This window comes from Dendropsophus ebraccatus, chromosome 7, assembly GCF_027789765.1.
Source record: "Dendropsophus ebraccatus isolate aDenEbr1 chromosome 7, aDenEbr1.pat, whole genome shotgun sequence".
Lineage (NCBI taxonomy): Eukaryota > Metazoa > Chordata > Amphibia > Anura > Hylidae > Dendropsophus > Dendropsophus ebraccatus.
The window spans coordinates 89874517-89890282 of NC_091460.1; the positions used below are offsets into that span (position 1 = coordinate 89874517).

Here is a 15766-nt window from a genome sequence, read left to right on the forward strand (position 1 = left end):
GCTGCCGGCACTTCATGCCAGCAGCCTATGGGAGGCCGGGACGTGACCTCTCCGGCAGGCGTGATTATGTGACGTCATCACGCCTGCCGGACGTCCCGTCCCAAGATGGAGCCAGAAGAGGAGGAGGAGAGCTTCTGCCTGCAGCCACACAGCTGGATTAGGTGAGTAGGATGTTTGTTTTTTTTAGGGGCAGAGCAGGGGGCATTATTAGTTCATGGGGGCAACTCTGGGGGCATTATTAGTTCATGGGGGGCACTTCGGGGGCATTATTAGTATATGGGGGCACCTCTGGTGGCATTATTAGTATATGGGGGCACCTCTGGTGGCATTATTAGTATATGGGGGCACCTCTGGGGGCATTATTAGGTCATGGGGGCACCTCTGGGGGCATTATTAGTTCATGGGGGCACTTCTGGGGGCATTATTATTATATGGGGGCATTATTAGTATATGCGGGCACCTCTGGGGGCATTATTAGTTCATGGGGGCACCTCTGGGGGCATTATTAGTATATGGGGGCACCTCTGGGGGCATTATTAGTTCATGGGGGCACCTCTGGGGGCATTATTAGTTCATGGGGGCACCTCTGGGGGCATTATTAGTTCATGGGGGCACCTCTGGGGGCATTATTAGTTCATGGGGGCACCTCTGGGGGCATTATTAGTTCATGGGGGCACCTCTGGGGGCATTATTGGTTCATGGGGGCACCTCTGGGGGCATTATTGGCTCATGGGGGCACCTCTGGGGGCATTATTGGCTCATGGGGGCACAGCAGGGGATCCTACATACAGGGGGCCCACATTCCTACTCGCTTTACTACACATAACACCAAACAGTTCAGATACTTTGGGAGCCTACAGGAGGGAGAAAGGAAAGGAAGTTGCTAGAAATGTGCGGAGCCTAAATTGTTTGTCTCGCAGGGTCTGAAAAGATGAAAAGTAGCTGGAAGAAATCATCATGGAGGTCTGGGCCGGATGGAGAGGAAAAGGGAAAGTGACTCCTCAGATCAAAGAAGACGTCACCTGTGAATCACTGTATGACGGTTTTCTTATTTTGTAGAACATTATTTAGTAGGGGTGCCCAGAGGAAAATTTTTTTTCCAAGGGGTGCCTCGAGGTGGAAAAGGTTGGGAAGCACTAGTCTAGGCACTGCAGTACTCTGTCAGGATAACTTTAATACTTGAATCTTGATAGAAGACTTTCACCTCTTTCTGGATGAGATCACAAAATGCCAGATCCAGGAACATAGGCCTCGGGCTTGGAGATCTGGGTGGAGCTAATCCCTTGAGGTTGCACAAGGCCATCGAGCGACAATCATTGGGGCAATTTAGCTCCTGCTTTCCCAACCACTGGGGATAGATCTGGTCAGCTGAAAAACTTCCTGAGAAATACTTGAAGTGGTCCTCTGACATAGTCAGGTTGTGAACCCCTTTAATAATAGTTGCTCCTGCTAAGGTTTAGTAAGACATGATGTTAAGAAGATACTCGAGGAGAAAAATCATCCTTTGCAGGAGCTGGCACCTAGCCATAAGGGCCAAGCCCTGAGGAGAAATCTTTCATAAGCCTCTGATTTTATAGTAGAATTTGTAGCCCTCCTAAGGGACTCCAGATGTACTGCATTGTTTGATGTTACCTATACTTGATTACTAAAGGCTGCTGAAGTCCCTAGTAATCGAGCACCGATTTGGGACCAGCGTCATTACATTACCGAGGACCGACCTAGTAAGTACGAGGTATCGGCTTCTAACATACCCCCACTGGACCACCATGGAAACCTTTTAATTGACCATTTATATGTTGCTGTCAGTTCTAACAGTGGCATTTAAATGGTTAATTAGCACAGGCTAATAGCCACGATCCCTGGATGCTGATAGCAGCTAGGAGTGACGCCTGTCGTAAGCCCTCTCTGTACCCTTTTAATGACAGCATTACGGATATAAAGTTATGGACCCTTGATCCTGGACATTTGTTATAATAGAAGGCCATTTATTGTACTTTCAAGGGTAAACTTGCACTGTGTTGTTCTGTTGTGCTCACTTGTGCTGTTTTGTATTATTGAACTTTGGCATGTGTTTTTATTATGTTTACTGTAATTGCACTGTACCTGCACCACACTCTGAAGGGGTTAATATAAATATGTATGTGTGTGTGTGTATATATATATATATATATATATATATATATATATATATATATATATACATTTATATACACACATGTATCACCCTCGAAAAAAGCACTATGCGAAACATGTTTTGGGTGAGCAGTGTGGTGGTCCTATGTGGTGTCCCACTAGGGGTGTTACTATTGTATACACCCTTCGCAAAGTCTGTACTTTTTGTGGTCTTATTATGGTGAAGTTAGTATTAAAAGTTGACCACTAGATGTTGTTGTATTATATATTGGTATATGGAAGCTGCACAGCTGAAGGATCGCAAAGGGTTAATGTGTTTGTGTGTACCAGAATCTGTAGACCAGTAGGTTTTCTGCTTTCTTCTTTCCTATCACCTCTCCCCTCTCTTCTTCTATTGCACCCTGTTTACCCAATCGCAGCGCACCCTACACGCTGTGGAGGAAGCTAGTCCCATGGGTGGCTTTCCATTCAGGACGGTGTGGAAAAAGGATGCAAGCTAGATAGCTCTCCACAGTGGTCTTGTCCGGGCCCTGGCCCTCTGCCAGGTCCCCAAAGTTAGCCAGTGCCCTGCATGGGTAGGACGCAAGACTGCACTCTGTTATCAACCTTCTTACAAGTACCCACACAAAGCACTATGCAGTGTTCAACCTCTTAGGACTAGCCAACAGATAACCTCAACCCACATCATGGACAAGGAGAAGTCACAGAGCAGGACAGTATCCACTATAGAGCCAAAGAGCTAGGAACTGATCCGGGTAGAGCAAAGTTGCAGTAAGCCTATGAACTCCATCTCACAGCGCGGAAGTCATCAGGGAACCCTCAAGCATTCCGTTCAACCAAGGTAACAGGGTCTGGGACCTGTGTCACCCATTAGTACAGTTCGGCCAACGCTAGTGGGCATAAGGTGGTGTGAAGACTAAGGTAAAGGTCAATACACAGGCACAGGTGTTGTTGTTGTTCTTCTTCTTCTACAAGTATTCTATTGTATCCTCCAACATCCCGGCAGAGCACACTACTACATTGGTTGAGACTCTCACGGCATCCTCCTCTTTGCTCCTCTACCTCAGCACAACTCTATTGACGCAACTACCTCCTACACTGCACTTATCCTACAGATCTGGTTGTCCTAAGTTCTAGTCTTTTATTGGAACTTTATCAGTGTATATCAAAGATCTTTTGTATAACCTGCTGCCGCTACGGACGATAATCGTCCCGTGGAATAGAGTGCAACGATCAGCCGACATCGTTCATGTCGGCTGATTGTTGCAGTCGCTTGTTTTTCAACATATTGAAAAACAAGCGACTGATACAGCAACGATCTTCTGCCGTCACTCCGTTGAATAGGAGCATTGGCAGCAGACGCTGCTGTATCCTATGGGCTGCCCGGACGATCAGCGATCACCCAGGCAGCTTCCCCGCAGCTCTCCGCCGCCTCTCCCGCACTCACCCGCTCGGTGCATCCGCGTTGAATAGCGGTGGCAGCGAGCAGGGAACGAGGAGCAAATGAGCGCGGACATCGCTTGTTTGATCCTCTAGACGGCCCGTGGAATAGGGCCATTACAAGTAGTAAACCAACTCAACATTATCTCAAGAGTCTGTGATCATTCATCACCACCTACACAGCATATACACTGCAACCTTGGGACACTTCCCCTTTATGTGGGTGGCAGGTCCTACTATCCGGGAGGGTCATTACACCACTCAGGTCATCCATGACTACATCATCTGTGACACTACCTCAAAGCACCTGGTAGCAGCCCAGCAGGACACAGACCACAAGTGAAAAGGGTAAAACCGACCTTACACCTTAAAAGCAAGCGTGCCATCACACCTGTGTGTCCACCAGGCACTGGCGTCACGTGACAACGTAATAAGATCTGTCTGTATCTCGGCCATCCACCACAAGAGTGGTGTCACACTACAACACCTAGCAAGTGACCGTCCGTCCCTCCGATATAACACCTCCGGGTGTACACCACACCTATACTAAGGACTTATTCCCACATTTTATGTTTCACACAGAACACGGATGTGGAAGGCCTGTACTGGAGTCTTCCCCCCCGCATGGAAGCCTTTTTGATATGATTCTGGGAGCAGGGAAACTGTATGGATATGCGCTGTGATGACAGAGCCGCACAGCTCAAAGTTAATTAAAATAACAATGCCACGTTAGCACTCTGACAGTACATTATACCGACACACACAGCTGTGCTGCATGCACAATACACATTACTAATGACTAATCACATGACTGTGACATCAGTGAAGATCCTACAGGTCGTTCAGCTGCCATTCTGAGTAAGTTCTCAGATGCGGTTTCTACATGTAGGAATCTAGAGGTCATGCACATCACATCTAAAAACGCCCAGAAACCTTTTGGTGATTTTTCTATTTTTGTTTTTTCTATTTTAGTGTAAATTAGAATACCATTATCTACCATTTTATCCCTTGCACGTCTTCAGTACAAATCATGTGATTTTTTTTATTATGTGATTCTGGGATTTCTATAAAAGAAATACTAATAAAACATGCATCCATACATGACCCCTATAGAAGTTTAGAAGGTAAAAACACAAAAAATCCTGTGGTATTGCATTTCACATTACTCCAGCTAACATCTGGCCACATCTGCCACAATTTTGGCAGTTTCCTCAAAAAAAAAAAAGTTAAATGGTCATGAGTCTATACCTTTGATGCAAACATGGAGGCATTTGTGTGGTGAATAGTAAAAGATCCCACCCTCATTACCCAGGTGTTAGAATTACTCATGTACATTTGTATCACATTGATTGTATACAGTACACATGCGGTAAATGAGTGTTACAGCCGTGGCTGTGACCTGCTCTACAGGCCACGCTACTATTCCCGCTCTGTCCTCTGTGGTGCACACTGGATCCTGGCTCTCTCCTGTAGCCGCGGCTCGTACCTCCTTGTTCTCCCCTGATCTGGCACCTGGCAGTCTCCTCCTCCTGTGCACCATTCTATGGTTCCCTCCTGGCAAATGCAGCCCTGCATCCTAGGGTGCGCGTGTCCTGGCTCAAATTTAAAGGTCCTTGCACACCACTAATTGTCTGACGATAGCCAGTGAAACTATAGGTGCCTTCCTCTTCCTGCCTTCCCTCGCCAGATCTTTAGTGCCTCTGCTTTGCTTGTTGACTCCTGTTCTGTGTACCAGTCCTTTTGCCAAGTTTCCTGACACCTGCCCTGACCTGAATGACTGTCCCGGACTACACACCTGTCGCATGTTCCTGTATCATGCTTCAACATGCAAGCAAGTCCACCAGGGGTAGTAACCTGGGGGTCACCTGCCACAGCAAGCCCGTCCTAATTTGTGGATTGCTTAAACTCTTTATCCTGGTACACAGGCCCGCTTCTGCCATGAGGCAGACTGAGGCTTCTGCCTCAGGCGGCAGCTCCTGTGATCTTGCAGGGGGCGGCACAATCTTCCTTGCCACTGTCATTTTAGTGAAGTGTAACTTCACTAAAATGACAGCAGCCCCCGATCTCCTAGCATTGCTCAGTCCCTGGTCCGCCCCCCTGCTGCCCTCCCCAGGAACTGCCGGGCTACGTCTCTTTTATGTGTGACGTCACCCAGCAGTCTTCCTGAGGATTGGGTAAGAGCCTGCACGGCCGGCCACAGCGCTCCACACTTGATCCCTCCTCTGCCTCAGTAGTGAGTATTACAACCAGGGCAAGGGGGGAGGCTGAGGGCGGTGATTGTAGATTAGGGCTGGGGGAGGGCACTGTCTGGAGGGAGGGGGATGAAGGTCTCAGACCCGAGGGAGCCAGCCAGGTGTGAGCCAGAGCCAGGCCTGTATGTCAGGGATTACAGTCACTGTGTTGTGCTCCGTGTGGGTGAGGGATCTCAGTCAGAGCCCGTACAGACAGGGCAGTGTGCAGATAGGAGTGTGTGCACACTGGAGAGAGGACACATCATCCGTCTTTGTGACAGCTTCTGATCCCGGCTGATGTGCAGACTGATAAGAGCAGCAGAGCAGCCTTGTATCTCGTGAGTGTGTGCCCCTCCTCCTCCTGCCTGTGCTGGACTCCAGCCCCCTCTTCCACTACTATGCTCAGTGTATACCGCAGTCTGGGGCATAGTGGTGGGGGTGGTATATATGGCTGCACATGTGGATATATATGTACTCTGGGGCCCCCCGTGTACATATATATCCATATGTGCTACTATATACCACCCCCTCCACTAATATACTACAATGTACATATGCATCCACATGTGCTGCCATATATACCCTATACTGCCATATACCACACTATATTGTTAAATAGTGTGGAGTAGCATGCTGCCATGCTGTGCAGACTAGTTAGTAATGAAGCGCACAGCTTGTCTGGATCCAGCCCTTAGCCTCTCTGCGCTGAAACTTGTAGTACAACAATTTCAGCCTAAATATTATGCCAGGTTCTTTATAAAGTAAGGGGCTTATGATGTTCTGCAGCAGCTGAGGTGTATCATGAGGTTCTGTAGCAGCTGAGGTGTATGATGATGTTCTGCAGCAGCTGAGGTGTATGATGATGTTCTGCAGCAGCTGAGATGTATGATGAGGTTCTGCAGCAGCTGAGGTGTATGATGAGGTTCTGCAGCAGCTGAGGTGTAGGATAAGGTTCTGCAGCAGCTGAGGTGTATGATGATGATCTGCAGCAGCTGAGATGTATCATAAGGTTCTGCAGCAGCTGAGGTGTGTTATGAGGTTCTGCAGCAGCTGAGATGTATCATAAGGTTCTGCAGCAGCTGAGGTGTGTTATGAGGTTCTGCAGCAGCTGAGATGTATCATAAGGTTCTGCAGCAGCTGAGATGTATCATAAGGTTCTGCAGCAGCTGAGGTGTGTTATGAGGTTCTGCAGCAGCTAAGGTGTGTTATGAGATTCTGCATAACATCATAATACACATTGAAAAAATAATAAGTTTACTGATAGCTGTGGTATTCACATGGGAATAGTTGATAAACAATTGATTCTAGGATTGGGGGGGGCGCCATTTTTTAATTTTTGCCTCAGGCAGCACAAAAGCTAGAATCGGCCCTGCTGGTACAGCTTATACCTTTGCTTGCACAGGTACAGCGCATCCACTATACTCCAGCTCCATACTTTTTTCTGTATAACTAGCTGCACTGTAATGCTGTGGTCTTGGGTGCTCAGATGACAACAGCAAGTGGGCTCTGGTGTTTTCACTGTCACACTTGTCATGGTGACCAGACGTGGCTTCCCCCACCCCTGGACACACTGGCACTGGGACTACACACCTGTCTCACCTCTAGTAGCACAATGTGTGGGTGCAGGTGCAGGTTCGGTGGAAAAATGGTGTAGGTTGTGCTTGAGGTAGTGACTGACAGTAGAAAGTAGTGGAAGGGTTACTTGACTTGAAAGAGCTGTCGGGATAGTGTAAAGATTGACTTAGTGTTAAAGAAGAAGAAATACTCATACTTATGGTTAGAAGAAGTGAACTAAATAAGAAGGCTGTCTTTTGCCAAACAAGTCCAGAGACTGTCAAGTTTGGTAGCACAAGTCCCAGGCTTGAACTACTGGGTAAAGCTAACCCCTCAAGACTACCCAAGAAGGCAGATACCAGAGGAATACTTCAGCTTAGGCCCTTTGTTCCACTAAGGACCAAGAGGGGAAAAAGGAAAGAGTGTGTGTGCGGTACCTGAACCAGTGATTGGTCAGAACAGAACAAACAATAACCAGCAGTTAACCCTTACACCTTCAGCTATACTAACGAACAGGGAAGAGTGAAACACCAAGTGGCGGAAAGGATAGAGGAGGATAGATGAGGATAGAGAATAGCAATAGAAAGAAGCCAATTACCCCCATGTGATGAGGTTCTCCAGCCAAGTACCCCATGTGATAAGATGCTCCAGCTGAGTACCCCCAAGAATGTAATGTAATTTAATGTGACTAAATAAGCAAGAGATCACACTGCTACCATAGGCTCTGTAGCAGTTGATTCCAAGATCCCTCTGTATCCAGGTGGCTACTGGGCCAGATATTTATGGTCAGGTGATCCCAGCAGGCAGTTTTGCCCTTTGCAGCCAGATATGCTGCTTGTAGCAGGCAGGCATGTATGCCCCTTGTATTCAAATATGCCCTTTAAAGCCAGGATATGGTCCTTGTGGTCAGGTATGTTCCCTTCAGACAGATTTGTCCTCTGTAACCAGATTTGTATGCCTTCTGAGCCAGATTCGCTCTTTGTAACCAGGTATGTTCCCTGCAACCAGATATGTCGCTTATAGCCAGATGTGCCACCTCTAATAGGTTTACCACCTGGTGTCTGATATGCCGCCTGCAGCCGGATGTGCCTTCTGTATCAGGCTATTGCCCCTGCTAGGTGTGATTCCCCTGAAGGGTATTACCCCTGTAGCCAGATGTTCTCAATGCAGCCAGTTATGTTCCTTTGGGTTAAGTATGCACCCTGCAGCACAGGACAGCAGTACACTGCCAGTCTCCCCACACACACAACACGGACAGTAAGCAGGGCTGGATTTAGACAAAGTGTAGCCCTGGGCAAAGTTACTCTCGGCCTCAGTAAATTCAAAAGGCGTTGTACCAAGGTTGTTTCAGGGGTCTGAAAGGGTTAGCTCCAAGGCATATGTCCTATGTACAAGCAGGGCCGGATTAAAGAGGGGGCAACAGGGGCACCTGCCCACAGGCCTCCACCACTAGGGGGGCCCCCACCAGCAGGAACCCGGAAGTGAGTGAAAACAGTATCTGGGAGTGAAAACAGTACCTGGACACAGCACTGGACAAACTACATGCTGTCCAGGGAAGGAGAGAGGTGTAGGGTTAATCTTGTGTAAATATCTTCTGCCTGGCAAACTCAGACTCCCCCCTGGCAGGCCCTGAGTGGATTCTTCCTGTCAGGATGTCTGTCTCCTGCCGATGACCTCACTCCCCCTCCCCCGCCTCACTGAGGAGAGGACAGCGCAGGACCTGAGCAGTGAAATCTGATCTCTCCAGCAGCAGCAGGGAGGTGACATCATGGAACCTGCTGGAGGATCTGTCACAGCGGCTGCCTGGCTGAAGATACAGTACAGAGCCAGAAGAGAGAAGAGCAAGAAGAGAGAAGAGCCATCCCCTGCCCAGATCAGGTGAGTAGGAGGTTTTGTTTTGTGTTGGGGCACATCAGAGCAAGGGTATATACTATGGAGGACATTACAGCAGGTGTATATACTATGGAGGACATTATAGCAGGGGTATATACTATGGAGGACATTATAGCAGGGGTATATACTATGGAGGACATTACAGCAGGGGTACATACTATGGAGCACATTACAGCAGGGGTATATACTATGGGGGACATTACAGCAGGGGTATATACTATGGAGGACATTACAGCAGGGGTATATACTATGGAGGAAATTACAGCAGGGGTATATACTATGGGGGACATTACAGCAGGGGTATATACTAAGGAGGACATTACAGCAGGGGTATATACTATGGGGGACATTACAGCAGGGGTATATACTATGGGGGACATTACAGCAGGGGTATATACTATGGAGGACATTACAGCAGGGGTATATACTAAGGAGGACATTACAGCAGGGGTATATACTATGGGGGACATTACAGCAGGGGTATATACTATGGAGGACATTACAGAAGAGGTATATACAGTATATAGCCTGTGTACCACATATGCTTTATACTGTATATAGTCTGTGTGCTGCATATGGTATATACTGTATATAGTCTGTGTGCAGCATATGGTATCTACTGTATATAGTCTGTGCACAGCATATGATATATAGCCTGTGTGCAGCATATGGTATGTACTGTATATAGTCTGTGTGCAGCATATGGTATATAGCCTGTGTGCCACATATGATATATACTGTATATAGTCTGTGTGCAGCATATGGTATGTACTGTATATAGCCTGTGTGCAGCATATGGTATATAGCCTGTGTGCAGCATATGGTATGTACTGTATATAGTCTGTGTGCAGTATATGGTATATACTGTATATAGCCTGTGTGCAGCATATGGTATATACTGTATATAGTCTGTGTGCAGCATATGGTATATACTGTATATAGTCTGTGTGCAGCATATGATATATAGCCTAAAAGCAGTGTATGAGATATAGCCTGTGTGCAGCATATGGTATATACTGTATATAGCCTGTGTGCAGCATATGGTATATACTGTATATAGCCTGTGTGCAGCATATGGTATATACTGTATATAGCCTGTGTGCAGCATATGGTATATACTGTATATAGCCTGTGTGCAGCATATGGTATATAGCCTGTGTGCAGCATATGGTATATACTGTATATAATCTGTGTGCAGCATATGGTATGTACTGTATATAGTCTGTGTGCAGCATATGATATATAGCCTAAAAACAGTGTATGAGATATAGCCTGTGTGCAGCATATGGTATATACTGTATATAGCCTGTGTGCAGCAAATGGTATATACTGTATATAGCCTGTGTGCAGCATATGGTATATACTGTATATAGCCTGTGTGCAGTATATGGTATATAGCCTGTGTGCAGCATATGGTATATACTGTATATAGCCTGTGTGCAGCATATGGTATATACTGTATATAGCCTGTGTGCAGCATATGGTATATACTGTATATAGCCTGTGTGCAGCATATGGTATATACTGTATATAGCCTGTGTGCAGCATATGGTATATACTGTATATAGTCTGTGTGCAGCATATGGTATGTACTGTATATAGTCTGTGTGCAGCATATGGTATATACTGTATATAATCTGTGTGCAGCATATGGTATGTACTGTATATAGTCTGTGTGCAGCATATGATATATAGCCTGAGAGCAGTGTATGAGATATAGCCTGGGTGCTGCATATGATATATAGCCTGAGAGCAGTGTATGATATATAGCCTGTATGCAGCATATGATATATAGCCTGAGAGCAATGTATGAGATATAGCCTGTGTGCTGCATATGATATATAGCCTATATATGTCATATGCTGCACACAGGCTATACTGTATATTCCATATCATGGGCTGCGCACAGCTGTGTATTTTAATCCTTAGTGTACGTTCCCTTGTACCATATCCGCTATATATTCTACACAGCCTTTAAATACTTTCTGGTTGCTCCTTACCGCTTCAGCTAGTGTACATGGTTGGGAACTGCAGATGGGACTTAGACTTGCAAGTCCAGGTTCTGCCTGTAATTTACAACTCCATATGCTGCTGTGGGGGCTAACACAGGGGGCAAGAGAGCACAGAAAGTACTGAAGTGCTGTGTTCTCGCATTGCATTATTAACATAAACACAAAGTGGGAACACACCCCGAGTGGGAATAAACCCCGTCCTGTCCTGTTTCTAGGGCCTGGCATCTTCCTCTGGACTGCAGCCTCTAGTGACCATCATATGCAGAACAGAAGAGGATGCCGAGCCATACAGCCAGGAGTGAGGAGGGGTAGGTGCTACAGTAAGAAGCCACCTAAATAGAGCACTGTATGGGTTATATTTGGAAAAAAAAAAAAATGGGCCCCCAACAAAATTTCCGCCCAGGGCCTCCACCAACCTTAATCCGGCCTGTGTACAAGTACAACTGTACATACAAATATATGGCTAATAATATCACTGTATACCAGGACCAGATATAATCTTTATAGCCATCAGTTATCTGTCCCATCCAGACCCCATCCTCCCCAAACACAGAATCATTCGCCACAGCCGCACTTTTCTGTGTTCTCTATGGGCTCTGACTGCGACTTATCTCCAAAACAAAATGGGTTGGGCGATGATCTTGTAAACAGTCGGGAGACCTCCTTACACCTTAGAATGACGTCCAAACATGGAGTACAGCCAACTAAAATCTAAAGTGTATAGGGGCCTTAAAGTGAGCCTGTCATCATAAAAAAGACATGTCATAGAGACAAATAGACATGTCTAAAGGTCCGGATCTCTGTGTTAACACCCTGACTGATCGTGGGAATGAGCAGCGAGAAGACCACGCTGAAGCACTGTGTCAGTGAAAGAGTCGGGCTCCATAGACTTACATGAGAAGCTCATTACTCATCAAGGCCGGCATTGGGGGGGGGGGCATTGGGTATGTAGAGAAACTGCTGCACGCCATGTGGCATCTGCTAAGCAAATCATCTGATGAAGGTACTAGAGATGATCAAAGCAGATTTGTTTTGCTTCGTACAAAGTAGAACGGATCTCTAGCAGGTACCATGCATATGGCCTTATAGGAAGTATGTATATTGCCTGCAAGGTGGTATATGTGTGGTGTCCCTCCACAGGTGTGGCTATCCGAACCGGGTTCTCAAAAGAGCATACCAGAGGGCCCTTCTGTGCAACAAAGAATGACCTCCTGATACCCAAGAAGATTGACAGAACATCGGAAGACAACAAAACGAGTATTATCGGAACATTCGACAGCGCCGCCCCACAAATTAGGGAAATCGTACAACAATTCTAGCCAATCCTGAAGTCGGACCCCATGATCTTGGACTGTATCTCGGATAGACCACTTATTATCTACCGGAGAAGTAGGAATCTGGGCGATATGCTCACAAATAGCCACTACACACCAGTACCAAATGAACCAACGTGGCTAAGGAAGGACACTACAGGCACCTATAAATGCGGGAATTGCAGGGCCTGTGGATACATTAAGACCTCAAAGACCTTCCAGGTGCCACCACAAGATAGAATCTACACCATGAAGCAATTTGGCAACTGCTGATCGACAGGAGTCATTTACCTGGCCACGTGTCCATGCCCACGGTCATACGTGGGCAACACTATAAGAGAACTAAGATGCAGGGTCTTGGAGCACCTGGGTGACATACAACACAATAGGCCCAAACCCCTATCCTCACATATGAGGTCGTTGCACCCAGAAGACCCCTTTAAAATCCATTTCCAGATAATCGACCAGGTGAAGACCACAGTAAGAAAAGGGGATATAGACAATCTGCTCCTACGAAAAGAAGCGGAATGGATCTTTCGCCTTAAAACATTATCCCCTAAAGGACGGAATGACCAACTGCTCTTCACCTCATTCATCTAATTAGCCTATACTGTACCTTCTCCCTCCATGACTCTCTCATTCAACATCTCCACTGCTTAGTGGGTATTTAGTTGGGAGATTTATCCCTCTCCTCCCACCCCGTCTGTCCCCACAAACCCAACCCCCCCGCACCCTATTTTCACACCATCTGATGTGATACTCTATCCTTAATATCTTTAATATCTACAACAGACAACACACGTGCTCTAGTCTAGCAGGTTAGGAGTTCAGTAACTTCACCTCATTCATTTATGTATTTATGCATTCCTCGATTTACCTATCTCTAGCATCAATTATGTATACATTGTTTTAATATTTGGCAAACCCCCCCTCCCGCCCCCCATTGAATGTTCCAAGGTTGCAGCCACCTGGATCTTAAGGGTGGCATTACCCTGAGCGGACCTCGCATAGCAGGTCCAGTTCATACTTTATTACTCTTAATTCACATACTGTGGAGTATCAGACTCGGCAAGGTACATGTTTTGTGCACAGTGTTTCTATGGTTACCACGCACACCGCTCCCGGCTCACATGACATATCACGTGAGGAATTCGGCTCGCGTGACCAAGCCGGATGACGCCCCACGGCAACAATCAAGTGACTGGCTTAGGCACATGAAGTCCGCGTCATATACGACGGCCCTGGGGCACCGCCTCTCACTATGACGCCTCCGTGGCAATACCTCCTACCACTAGGACGGGACCGGGGCTGACACGCCCCTAGTATGACGTCAGCACGCACCCGTACCATATAAAAATAGGCGCCCGAGAACCTGGTCACACCCACCAACAGTTCCGGCTATCTCTGGGGACGCCACTCTCATATGATCAATTACTTCCACATAGTAAGTCTGATTGTCTTTGTTCTTTATTGTGGCGGTACTATATTCATAGCAGGCGCATGTATAGCTTGAGTCTTACCACTTTACTGCTTCCTTTGTTATTAGTCACCTGGGTAGTGACCCGCTGAGGCGAAGTACAGCAACCTTACTGTGCTGACAGGACACAAATTCCAGCGATCTTGGAGTCTGTAAGTAATACTCCAATACTCTATATAATACACATAACACTGTATATGTACCTATACACCCAGTTATTCCTATACTTACGGAGATATTGGTACATGAGTGGTCCTCTTTGACGTAGGTGTATGTTATTTGGCAAATCAGAGGTATTCCCTGCACCCTGTGACATACCGACACTATACCTACCAGGGACACCACCCCTGGGCCATCGCATAGAGGGAGGACAATACATCTCCAGCACTCCCCTAAGTGGTTCTGAGCGTGAGTATGTCACCTTCAATATATAGCATAACCACTCCATATCTATACCCAATTATTACCTACCGGCACAGCCAACATTACTATCTATCTATCTATCTATCTATCTATCTATCTATCTATCTATCTATCTAGGTATTAACATACAATTAATTGCCTGCACAGCCTATGTGGTTCCTATGGAGCACTACAGACGTATGGGCCTATGACATCAATACTAAATATCCATGACAGGGGCTGCTACCCAACTGGATTACAGGTAAAATGTCATCACTTGACCTATTTTAAACAGTGACCATCTGACTAACTGCACACCAGATACAGCCGACCCATTCAATCCCTGAGGAACCCAACGTCACAGACTGGGAGAAACGTGTCGGATGAGGACAGAGGGTCTAATGGTGGCCAGCAAACTATTGTACTGACTGCCTCACAAATGGACATTAACTAAGGCTGTTATAATAATTGTTACCAGCATTTTCACTCTACTCATACAGCTTATGGTCAATGGTGATCCACTGTCACCAACTTAGTACCTGACACTGACAGTGAGGGACATACACCACTACTTTTATCCTACAGAGGTAGGGTTAGTCCCGCCTGGCAAAGGGGATGCCCATACCAGGCGGCCTGGTCTAGCTATAGGTAGGGACTTGGTAGGGTAACATTCTGACCAAACATAACCCTATAAGAGTTTTTTTAGGTCAGAGTCTACCACCTATCCAACACTTATTTTGTTTATTTGTTCACTGCACGTTTCTTTTTTACACTATTAACCAATAAAAGTTATATTATCTTTATATAACAGTCAACCACGGTTGTCGTGCTAAATTTTCTACTGTCTGTAAAAGACACTGTGGTGACACATGAGAATCTGGATTGTTACCCCTATCCTGATTTTCCACACCCCCATAATAGCTATTGCAGATTCAGTCTTCCCAGCCTGGTGCAGGGCTACAATTTTGTTTCTGGTGTCCTTTGACAGCTCTTTGGTCTTCACCATAGTGGAGTTTGGAGTCTGACTGTTTGAGGGTGTGCACAGGTGTCTTTTTATACTGATAACAAGTTTAAACAGGTGCCATTACTACAGGTAATGACTGGAGGAAAGAGGAGACTCTTAAAGAAGAAGTTACAGGTCTGTGAGAGCCAGAAATCTTTATTGTTTGTAGGTGACTTATTTTCCACCATAATTTGCAAATAAATTCTTACAAAATCAGACAATGTGATTTTCGGGATTTGTTTTCTCATTTTGTCTCTCATATTTGAGGTCTGCCTATGATGTAAATTACAGACGCCTCTCATTTTTTC

The 15766-nt window shown here is 46.3% G+C and overlaps 1 protein-coding gene across 2 annotated transcripts in view; it reads right to left on the minus strand.

Moving 5' to 3' along the window:
- Positions 1 to 15766, minus strand: part of LOC138797559 (excitatory amino acid transporter 5-like) — a 160893-nt gene that overhangs the window by 142545 nt on the left and 2582 nt on the right. The window contains exon 1 of one of the 2 annotated variants that reach the window (XM_069977879.1): positions 8876 to 8947. The exons of the other annotated variant lie outside the window; for it this stretch is intronic. The gene's annotated coding sequence lies outside the window, so the exon portion shown is untranslated. Of the gene's footprint in view, positions 1 to 8875; positions 8948 to 15766 lie in introns of those variants that run through there. 2 annotated transcript variants of the gene reach the window in all.